The sequence below is a fragment of the Prionailurus viverrinus genome, chromosome B2 (genome assembly GCF_022837055.1).
Source record: "Prionailurus viverrinus isolate Anna chromosome B2, UM_Priviv_1.0, whole genome shotgun sequence".
NCBI classification, from domain to species: Eukaryota; Metazoa; Chordata; class Mammalia; order Carnivora; family Felidae; genus Prionailurus; species Prionailurus viverrinus.
In genome coordinates this window covers 105,690,595-105,701,863 of record NC_062565.1, presented here as the reverse complement: position 1 = coordinate 105,701,863, position 11,269 = coordinate 105,690,595, and positions in this window count along the sequence as shown.

Genomic DNA, 11,269 nt, shown 5'->3' with positions numbered 1-11,269 from the left:
TCCCCTTCCTGTTTTTATATTATTTTTGTTTCCCTTCCCTTATGTTCATCTGTTTTGTCTCTTAAAGTCCTCATATGAATGAAGTCATATGATTTTTGTCTTTCTCGGACTAATTTCACTTAGCATAACATCCTCCCGTTCCATCCATGTAGTTGCAAATGGCAAGATTTCATTCTTTTTGATTGCCAAGTAATACTCCATTGTATAGATATACCACATCTTCTTTATCCATTCATCCATCGATAGACATTTGGGCTCTTTGCATACTGTGGCTATTGTTGATAGTGCTGCTATAAACATGGGGGTGCATGTGTCCCTTCAAAACAGCACACCTGTATCCCATGGATAAATGCCTAATAGTGCAACTGCTGGGTCATAGGGTAGTTCTATTTTTAGTTTTTTGAGGAACCTCCATACTGTTTTCCAGACCAGCTTGCATTGCCACCAACAATGCAAAAGAGATCCTCTTTCTCCACATCCTCGCCAACATCTGTTGTTGCCTGAGTTGTTAATGTTAGCCATTCTGACAGGTGCAAGGTGGTATATCATTGTGGTTTAGATTTGTATTTCCCTGATGAGTGATGTTAAGCATTTTTTCATGTGTCAGTTGGCCACCTGGATGTCTTCCTTGGAGAAGTGTCTGTTCATGTCTTTCACCCATTTCTTCACTGGTTTTTTGGGTGTTGAGTTTGATAACTTCTTTATAGATTTTGGATACTAACCCTTTATCTGATATGTCATTTTCAAATATCTTCTCCCATTCTGTCAGTTGCCTTTTAGTTTTGCTGATTGTTTCCTTCTCTGTGAAGAAGCTTTTTATTTTGATGAGGTCCCAGTAGTTCATTTTTGCTTTTGTTTCCCTTGCCTCCGGAGATGTGTTGAGTAAGAAGTTGCTGCGGCCAAGATCAAAGAGGTTTTTGCCTGCTTTCTCCTTAAGGATTTTGATGACTTCCTGTCTTACCTCTTCCTGAGGTCTTTCATCCATTTTGAGTTTATTTTTGTGTCTGGTGTAAGAAAGTGGTCCAGGTTCACTCTTCTGCATGTCACTGTCCAATTTTCCCAGCACCATTTGCTGGAGAGACTGTTTTTATTCCATTGGATATTCTTTCCTGCTTTGTCAAACGTTAGTTGGCCATATGTTTGTGGGTCCATTTCTGGGTTCTCTATGCTGTTCCATTGATCTGAGTGTCTGTTCTTGTGCCTGTACCATAGTGTCTTAATGATTAAAGCTTTGTAGTATAGCTTGAAGTCTGGAATTGTGATACTTCCTGCTTTGGTTGTTTTTCAAGATTGCTTTGGCTATTCAGGTTCCATACAAAAAGTCTTTGGCTTTTCTGGTTCCATACAAATTTTAGGATTATTTGTTCTAGCTTGTGAAGAATGCTGGTATTACTTTGATAGGGGTTGCATTGAATATGTAGATTGCTTTGGGTATTGACATTTTAGCAATATTGTTTAGCAATATTGTTTTTCCTATCCAGGAGCTAGGCATCTTTTTCCATTTTTTTTGTCTTCTTTAATTTCTTTCATAAGCTTTCTATAGTTTTCAGTGTATAGATTTTTCACCTCTTTGGTTAGATTTATTCCTAGGTATTTTGTGGTTTTTTGTGTACCTGTAAATGGGATCTATTCCTTGATTCCTCTTTCTGTTGTTTCATTGTTGGTGTATAGGAATGCCACCGGTTTCTGTGCATTGATTTTATATCCTGCGACTTTGCTGAATTCATGAATCAGTCCTAGCAGTTTTTTGGTGGAATCTTTTGGGTTTTCCATATATTTTTATACTTTCCATTTATATATTTTTATATATAAATATATATATATTTTATATTTATTTTTATTTGTATTTATAAAAATAATTATATATAATATATATAATTATAATATATAAATATTTATATTTATATATTATTATTTTATATATATATAAATATATATATTTCCATTTATATATTCCATTTTATATTTTCCATATAGAGTATCATGTCATCTGCGAAGAGTGAAAGTTTGACATCCTCCTGGCCGATTTGGATGCCTTTTATTTCTTTGTGTTGTCTGATTGCAGAGGCTAAGACTTCCAATACTATAGTTGAATTACAGTGGCAAGAGTGCACATCCCTGTCTTGTTCCTGACCTTAGGGGGAAAGCTCTCAGTTTTTCCCCACTGAGGATGATATTAGCATTGGGTCATTCATATATAGCTTTTATGATCTCCAGGTATGATCCTTCTATCCCTACTTCCTTGAGGGTTTTTATGAAGAAAGCATGCTGTATTTTGTCAAATGATTTCTCTGCATCTATTGAGAGGATCATATGGTTCTTGTCTTTTCTTTTATTGATGTGATGAATCACGTTAATTGTTTTGCAGATACTGAACCAGCCCTGCATCCCAGGTATAAATCCCACTTGGTCATGGTGAAAAATTTTTTTAATGTATTGTTGGATCCTGTTGGCTAATATCTTGTTGAGGATTTTTGCATCCATGCTCATCAGGGAAATTGGTCTATAGTTCTCCTTTTTAGTGGGGTCTCTGTCTGGTTTTGGAATCAAGGTAATGCTTGCTTCATAGAAAGAGTTTGGAAGTTTTCCTTCCATTTCTATTTTTTGGAACAGCTTCAAGAGAATAGGTGTTAATTCTTCCTTAAATGTTTGGTAGAATTCCCCTGGAAAGCCATCTGGCCCTGGACTCTTGTTTTATGGCAGATTTTTGATTACTAATTTGATTTCCTTACTGGTTATGGGTCTGTTCAAATTTTCTATTTCTTCCTGTTTCAGTTTTGGTAGCGTATATGTTTCTAGGAATTTTTCTATTTCTTCCAGATTACCCATTTTATTGGCATATAATTGCTCATAATATTCTCTTATTATTGTTTTTATTTCTGTTGTGTTGGTTGTGATATCTCCCCTTTCATTCTTCATTTTATTTATTTGGGTCCCTTCCTTTTTCTTCTTGATCAGACTAGCTAGAAGTTTATCAATTTTGTTAATTTTTTCAAAGAATCGCCTCCTGGTTTCATTGATCTGTTTTACTGTTTGTTTTTTTTTATTTCAATAGCATTGATTTCTGTGTGTAATCTTTATTATTTACTGTCTTCTGCTGGTTTGGGGTTTTATTTGCTATTCTTTTTCCAGCTCCTTAAGGCGTAAGGTTAGGTTGTGTCTCTGAGATCTTTCTTCCTTCTTTAGGAAGGCCTGGATTGCTATATACCTTCCTCTTATGACCTCCTTTGCTGTATCCCAGAGGTTTTGGGTTGTGGTGTTATCATTTTCATTGACTTCCATATACTTTTTAATTTCCCCTTTAACTGCTTGGTTAGCCCATACATTCCTTAGTAGAATGTTCTTCAGTCTCCAAGTAGTTGTTACCTTTCCAAATTTTTTCTTGTGGTGGATTTCGAGTTTCATAGCATTGTGGTCTGAAAATATGCCTGGTATGATATCTATCTTTTTGAACTTACTTAGGGCTGATTTGTGTCCCAGTATATGGTCTATTCTGGAGAACGTTCCATGTGCACTGAAGAAAAATGTATATTCTGCTGCTTTAGGATGAAATGTTGTGAATATATCTGTTAAGTCTACCTGGTCCAGTGTGTCATTCAAAGCCATTGTTTCCTTGTTGATTTTTTGATTAGATGATCTGTCCATTGCTGTGAGTGGGGTGTTGAAGTCTCCTACTATTATGGTATTACTATTGATGAGTTTCTTTAAGTTTGTGATTAATTGATTTATATATAAACATATAATATTTATACTATTTATAAATATTTATAATTGTTAGGTCTTCTTGGTCTATAGACCCCTTCATTATGATATAATGACCTTTGGATCTCTTGATATAGTCTTTATTTTAAAGTCTAAATTGTCTGATGTAAGTATGGCTACTCCGGCTTTCTTTTGTTGACCATTAGCATGATAGATTGTTCTCCATCTCCTTATTTTCAATCTGAAGGTGTCTTTAGGTCTAAAGTGGGTCTCTTGTAAACAGCATATAGATGGATCTTGTTTTCTTATCCATTCTGTTACCCTATGTCTTTTGATTGGAGCATTGAGTTAATTGACGTTTAGAGTGAGTACTGAAAGATATGAATTTATGGCCATTATGATGCTTGTGGAGTTGGAGTTTCTGGTGGTGTGTGTGTGTATATATATATATATATATATATATATATACACACACATATAAATATGAATATATTTCATATAAAGATGAAAATATATATATATACATACATACATATACATATATGTATGTATATGTATGTATGTATATGTATGTATATACATACATATATGTATATACATACATATTCTCCCCTCAGAAAGTTCCCCTTAAAATTTCCTGCAGGGCTGGTTTAGTGGTCACAAACTCCTTTAATTTTTGTTTTCTGGGAAACTTTTTATCTCTCCTATTTTGAATGACAGCCTTGTTGGATAAAGAATTCTTGTCTGCATATTTTTCTGATTCAGCACACTGAATATATCCCACCACTCCTTTCTGGTCTGCCAAGTTTTCTGTGGATAGGTGTGCTGCAAACCTGATCTGTCTTCCTTTGTAGGTTAGGGACTTTTTTTTTTCTCTTGCTGATTTCATGATTCTCTCCTTGCCTGAGTATTTTGTGAATTTGACTATGATATGCATTGTTTGATGGTCGGTTTTTGTTGAATCTAATGGGCATCCTCTGTGCTTCCTGGATTTTGGTATCTGTGTCTTTCCCCAGGTTAGGGAAGTTTTCCACTATGATTTGTTCACACAACCCTTCTACCTCTATTTCTCTCTATTCCTCTTCTGGAACCCCTATGATTCTGATGCTGTTCCTTTTTAATGAGTCACTGATTTCTCTCATTCTTAAATCGTGCTCTTTTGCCTTAATCTCCCTCTTTTTTCTACTTTATTATTCTCGATAAGTTTGTCCTCTATTTCGCTGATTCTCTGTCCTACCTCATCCATCCTTGCCACCACTGCATCCATTGTGATTGCAGCTCACTTACAGCATTTTTAATTTCATTCTGGCTATTTTTTACTTCTTTTATCTCTGCAGAAAGGGATTCTAATCTATTTTCAACTCCAGCTAGTATTCTTATTATCATGATCCTAAATTCTGGTTCAGACATCTTGCTTGTATCTGTGTTGGTTAAATCCCTGGCTGTCGTTTCTTCGTGCTCTTTCTTTTGGGGTGAATTCCTTCGTTTTGTCATTTTGAAGGGAGAAAAGGAATTAATGAGGTAGAAAAATTGAAATTAAAACAATTAAAATTAAAAAAAATTAAAATTAAAAATTAAAAACACACACACACAAATATAATAGATGATGCTAGATCCTAGGTGTGTTTTGGTCTGGGTGTTGAAAGTGGTTTGACAGATTAAAGAAAAAAAAGAGGGGGGGGAGGAAATCGTTTGAGAATTTGAAAAAATGAATACACTGAAGTAGACTAAAATGAGATGACTGGGGTAAAATAGAATTTGAAAAAATATACACAAAAGTAAAGAATATAGTAGAAAAAAATTAAAGAAAAATATTTTTAATATAAATTAAAAATAAATATGATTTTTTAAATTTTCTGTACTTAAGAAAAAAGAAAAGAAATAAAAAAGAGAAAAAAGATAAAAAGAAAAAAGAAAGAAAAAAGAAATCGTTTGAAAATTTGGAAAAGTGAATAGACTGTAGTAGACTAAAATAAAATGATGGGAGTAAGATAGAATTTGAAGAAATTTACATAAAAGCAAAAACTATAGTAATAAAAATTAAATAAAAATATTTTTAAAAGAGATTGAAGGTAAAAATGAAGTTTTTCTCTTTCTGCATTCAAGAAAAAGAAAAGAAATGAAAAAGAGACAAAAAGAAAGAGAAAGAAAAAAAGGAAATTGTTTGAAAATTTGAAAAGGTGAGTACACTGAAGTAGACTAAAATAAAATGATGTAAGTAAAGTAGAATTTGAAAAAATTTACACAAAAGTAAAAAATATGGTAATAAAAATTAGAGATATTTTTAATAAAAATTGAAAATAAAAATGAATTTTTTCCCTTTCTGTATTCAAGAAAAAGAATTATAAAAGAGAAAAAGGAAAAAAAAAAAGAAAAACATTGAATAGATGAATCTGCTAACAGATTGAAGTAGGACTGAAATTGCTTCGTTTTCACCTAGAAGTCAGTCTATGTAGCTCTTTATACTCCATAAATTAAGTCAGCAGTGAGGCTTGTGTTCTTGAAGAGCAAAGTTGGCCCAGTTGGGCGGGGCTCAGTGTAACAGCTCCATTCTCCACTAGATGGCGCTGCTAGCCTACTGGGGTGGATTGTTGCGGTGTTCATAGGTGTGTATGCACAGGTGTGGGAGCCGTTAAAAATGGCGCCACCCAGCCACCCAGTCTGTTCTCCTGGATCAGCAATCGCGCGCCGGTCCTCTGTCTTCAGCTCCTGTCCACTCCCTGCTTTTTCACTCTCCGTGACCAGGCTCCAGGCAGTACCTCTCTCCCAAGTTTTGTCTCAGATGTGGCTGTTTTCCCGGCCCCTTACTTCTGAAGGGCTGCGGCTTTGACCCGTTCCGCCCCTCTGCCGGAGGGTCTCACTGAGCAATGGCCGAATGAGCAGTGGCCGAATATCGTCGGCTGCACCCAAGAACTCCTGCTGGACCCTGCTGCTGCTGGTGCCCCGAGACTGAGGCCACGTGCCAGCCTGTCCCAGAAAATGTTCGCGAGACAGTGTAGCAGCAGCGTCTCAGGGATTATGGAAAATCACAAAACACATCTGGCACCAGGCTTCACCCTCAACGATCTTGCCCCAGCACCAGCGAATGTGGCTGCCTCTGAGGTCTGCTGGGACCAGGTGGCTTCAACAGTCTCTACCAAATGTCCTTCCAGCAGTGGAACTGCTTTTCCCCGTGTGGCCCGAGGACCTCCCAGACCCCACTCTGTTCCTGGGGATTCGCCCTTCCCACCAGAGCACCACCAGGTATTGAGCTGCAGGGTTGCAGCCTTTGCGCTCCCCTTGTTTACAGTCTTAATGGAATTTAAACCCTCTCCTTTCTTCCTTCTCCCTTTTTAGTTTAGTCCCTGTGGCTGTTTCCAAGTTTCCACTTTCTCTCCAGCTGCTTTTGGGGAAGCGTGCTTTTCTTGTATTCTCTCCACCCCACCCCCATCTCTGTTCTCTCTCCGCCTGCAAAAGCACCTCCCTTTCCGCGGCTTCTCGCTCCCCAAGTTCAGCTCTCCGTGCCGCGTACCTGCTGAATTCTGTGGTTCAGGTTGTACAGATTGTTGTGTTAATCCTCCAATCAGTTTTCTAGGTGTGTAGGATGGTTTAGTGTTGGTCTGGCTGTATTTCATGGACGGGAGACACACAAAAAGCTTCCATGCTGTTCCACGATCTTGGCTCCTCCCCCTCCAGAAACAAACTTTTAAAAAATGTTTGTTGGTTTGTTTATGAGAGTGGGGGGGAGAGAGAGAGAGAGGAGAGCGAGAGCACAAACAAGGGAAGGGCAAAAGGAGAGGGAGACAGAGAATACCAAGCAGGCTCTGTGCTGTGATGTGGGGCTTGAACTCACAAACCATGAAATCATGACCTGAGGCAAAATGAAGATTTGCATGCTTAACCAATTGAGTCATCAGGCATCCCTCTAGAAACAAACTTTTTATTTATGGTCAATTTATTTTCCACTAAGGTGCCAAGGTAAGTCAGTGAGAAAAAGGATGGTCTTTTCAATAAATTATCTGGGATATTTAGATATCTACATCAAAAAGATGAATTTCAACCTTTTCCACAAACACAGGAATTACTTCAGAATAGATTGAAGACCTTAATTCAAGAACTTACATGAGAAAACTAGTAAAAGAAACGTTGGAAATAATTTTCTTGACCTTGTTAGGAAGGCAAGAATTTCTGACGACAGAAAAGGCAAAGTCATAAAATGAAAAAATTGATAATTTGGACTTCATCAAATTTCAAAACTTTACCACTTCAAAAGACATCATTTTAAAATCGAAAGATAAGGTACAGACTAAGAAAATACTTGTGAATTACCAATAAAAGTATCCAAACTATGTAAAGAACTCTTACACTTGATAATAAGGAGATAAGCAACACTTTTTTAAAAATGGGAAAAATGGGGCCCCCTGGGTGGCTCAGTGTGTTAAGTGTCCAACTTGATTTTGGCTCAGGTCATAATCTCACAGTTGGTCATGACATTGAGCCCCACCTCAGGCTTCATCCTGGGCATGGAACCTGCTTAAGATTCTCTTTGTCGCTCACTCTCTGTCCCTTCCCTGCTCAAGCTCTCCAAAACAAACAAACAAATAAATAAAATGGGCAAAATGTTGAATAGATATTTTGGCAAGATATACTTGCCAAGTGTAATAAGCATATGAGAAGATGATCAACAGCATTTTGTTATTACGGAAATGAAAAGTAAAACAACAATGATATACTACTTCATACACCCTAGAATAGCTGTAATAAAAAAGCCAGATAACAACAAGCATTAGCAAGAGTATAGAGAAATAGGGATCCTCACAAATGGTGAAGATGTAAAGGTAGTCTCCTTGAAAAGCAGTTTGGCATTTCCACCTCTAGGAATCGACCCAAAAGAAATACAAACATATGTCTTCTCAAAGACTTGTACATAAATGTTCATAGCAGTATTATTCATTACAGACCCAAATGGAAACAAGTGGGCTGCCCTTCAGAATTGTTTTAACTTGAAGGGCACCTGGATGGCTCAGTTGGTTAAGCTTCCGACCGGCTCAGGTCATGATTTCACCGTTCGTGAGTTTGAGCCCCATGTCAGGTTCTGTGCTGTCAGCTCAGAGCCTGGGGCCTGCTCAGATTCTGTGTCTCCCTCTCTCTCTCTGCCCCTCTCCCACTCGTACTCTGTCTCTCTCTCTTAAAAATGAATAAAATCAAAAAAATTTTAAACTTGAAAAAAAAAAGAATTGTTTTAACTTGAAGCAATTTTGCTTGCTACAGATGTAAATGCAGGCAACATTTGTGCAGCTGTTGCTGAAGGGGGTCCATCCAAATTGTATCAAGAAGTTCTTTTAGAAAACATTATCCAAAAGGTACAGCTGTCTAGAACATCTGAAAACGTTCCAGATTCATACTATCTAGACAGTCTGAGTTCCATAAGAATCAACCTATTAAAGATACCACCAATTTGGAGTGTAATTCATTTTATTTTACTGATTATATCACATTTAGACATGTTTGAACTGGTATGGTCCAACCAATAACCGTTGATTAATGTCTTGAGCATGTGGAAGTAGCTCACAGTGTAGCAATTTCCAGGTCTCTAATTGTCTGCTTGGGGCAATAATATGGCTTCATTCTGCTTGTCCCCTGAGCACCTTCATTTATGCAAAGAAGCCCCCCCTTACATTTTCTTTCCAAGTGGCTTGCCCAACAAACATGACTTGAACAAAAGCCTATAAACTTCACAGCATACCTTTTTGGCAGTATTCTGTCTGTTACCTTGACACAGGTCCTAGAGCAGCAAACAAGCTGACATTATACCCATGTACATATTTATATGAACTTGTACTCCTTGTGTCATTTATGAAAAACTTTTCCCAGCACTTTAGAACTCATTGGTCTCCCTGAAGTCACTTCCTACTAGAAGTGTGACTCATTTTGATATATCATTATAAAATGCCTACCTTTGCTGCCTAACACGTATATTCTCTGAAAGACAAACACGGTAAGCTACTTGAAGTAGTTTACCGACTTCCTGTCTGCACCTCCATAACACAAATAATGTGCTAGCACATAGATATTGAAAGTCCACGATCTCTTTTCTCCTGGAATGCATCCTTTTGCTTCTCGGTACATATATCTTTGGAGTTTGTGACAGTACAATCAAGAACTCATCCTTGGGGCGCCTGGGTGGCGCAGTCAGTTAAGCGTCCGACTTCAGCCAGGTCACGATCTCGTGGTCCGTGAGTTCGAGCCCCGCGTCAGGCTCTGGGCTGATGGCTCAGAGCCTGGAGCCTGTTTCCGATTCTGTGTCTCCCCCTCTCTCTGCCCCTCCCCCGTTCATGCTCTGCCTCTCTCTGTCCCAAAAATAAATAAACATTGAAAAAAAAATTAAAAATAAATAAAAATAAAAAAAAGAACTCATCCTTGTCATTCATAAGATATTATTGATTACTGTTGCTGGTTTTCCCTGAATTAGGAAATGTTCATGTAACCTTTTAATTGGATTTGCCTTACATCAGCATTTATACACTTTTTTCTTAAGGCATGATTGGTGGCACAAAATTATGAAGTAATGCAGACTCTGGAAGCATTATTAAAAGCTCCAGATGGCAAATACCTAATGTTTTGGGGAATGGAGGCCAAGAAACTCTGAAAGCATTATGGAACTCCTAAGGACTATGATAAGGTGATTAAGACACTTACATCTGGTGCAAAATTTAAAGAGGTTCCCTGGGGCAGCTGGGTGGCTCAGTCCATTGAAAATCTGACTCTTGATTTTGGCTCAGGTCATGATTCCAGATTTGTGAGATTGAGCTCTGCATCAGGCTCCCTGCTGAGCATGGAGCCTGCTTAAGGTTCTCTCTCTCTGTCTCTCTCCCCCTCACTCTCCCTCCCTCTCCCTCTCTTGCCCCACCCCCACCCCTCTCCCCTACTCTTGCTCTCTCTTTCTCTAAAAAGAAAAAAGAAAAAAAAAATCCTCCTCCCAATAGCTACAAATACCATCTGTACCTGATTAGGATAAACTTTATAAGAAATGAGCAAGGTTTATTTAAGGACCATGTACCTTCACTAAATGACCAGAAAAAAAAAACACAAATAAATGGTGAGTGTATAAAATCTCTGAATGGGAAGACTCAATTAGTGTCGATGTCAGTTTTCAAATGATTTTTTTAAGAGTAAAGCAATACTTAACAAAATTCTAACAAAACTCATCATGACAGTTTATGTTAGAAATTATGGCATGGTTATGAAAAAGAAAAGTATATCAACAGAAAATACCTCATTTTATGTAAATCAACTCATGGGCAGAAAATTCTTTAGAACAAGATAATGTCCATTTTAATCAGTAGGAAAATGATGGCTATTCATTAAATGATTTTGTGTCTTACAACACAAGATAAATGTTCAGATTAAATAAAAATAGGATTTATGAATACATGAACATACTTGTGACAGGAACACTCTGTTAGAAACAAAACATAGAAACCATAAAATGAAATGTTGACTCATCTGATCACCTAAAAATTAAATTCTAAAATATGAAGAAAAACCATAAATAGTTTTTTTATAAGTGACAAGGCTTCTATTTTAT